We start from the raw sequence: 884 nt of genomic DNA on the forward strand, positions 1-884 counted from the left end.
AGGCTTTTGTTGATCCTTCCATGAGAAATCTGGATGATTTCTCCATGATAAATTATAGGTATTTCCATAAGGTTCACCCATGTAATTTACCTATGCTATTGCAGGATTCTCAAGATCATAAGCTTCTTCTTCAGAAGATGCCTCTTTAGTACTGTTGGATGCATTTTGCCATCCATTCATACTTTGAGAAATCATCTTGACTTGCTGAGTCAGCACTTTGTTCTAAGCCAATATGGCATTCAGAGCATCAATTTCAAGAACTCCCTTCCTTTGAGGCGTCCCATTATTCACGGAATTCCTCTCAGAAGTGTACATGAACTGGTTATTTGCAACCATGCCAATAAGTTCTTGAGCTTTTGCAGGCGTTTTCTTTAGGTGAATGGATCCACTTGCAGAATGGTCCAATGACATCTTAGAGAACTCAGACAGACCATAATAGAATATATCTATCATGGTCCATTCTAAAAACATGTCAGAAGGACATCTTTTGGTCATCTATTTATATCTCTCCCAAGCTTCATAGAGGGATTCACCATCTTTTTGTTTGAAGGTCTGAACATCCACTCTAAGCTTGCTCAGCTATTGAGAAGGAAAGAATTTAGCCAAGAAGGCCGTGACCAGCTTATCCCAAGAGTCCAGGCTATCTTTAGGTTGAGAGTCCAACCATGTTCTAGCTCTGTCTCTTACAGCAAAAGGGAAAAGCATGAGCCTGTAGACTTCAGGATCTACTCCATTAGTCTTAACAGTCTCACAAATCTGCAAAACCTCAGTTAAGAACTGGTAAAGATCTTCTGATGGAAGTTCATGAAACTTACAGTTCTATTGCATTTGAGTAACTAATTGAGGTTTCAGCTCAAAATTGTTTGCTCCTATGGTAGGAATTG

The 884-nt window shown here is 39.4% G+C and overlaps 1 non-coding gene across 1 annotated transcript; it reads left to right on the plus strand.

The window, feature by feature from the left end:
- Positions 1-469: 469 nt before the first annotated feature.
- On the plus strand, positions 470-573 carry LOC130952112 (small nucleolar RNA R71). The gene has a single exon (XR_009074293.1). It is a non-coding gene; the product is annotated as a small nucleolar RNA R71 (small nucleolar RNA).
- Positions 574-884: the final 311 nt, after the last annotated feature.

The sequence above is a fragment of the Arachis stenosperma genome, chromosome 9 (genome assembly GCF_014773155.1).
Source record: "Arachis stenosperma cultivar V10309 chromosome 9, arast.V10309.gnm1.PFL2, whole genome shotgun sequence".
Lineage (NCBI taxonomy): Eukaryota > Viridiplantae > Streptophyta > Magnoliopsida > Fabales > Fabaceae > Arachis > Arachis stenosperma.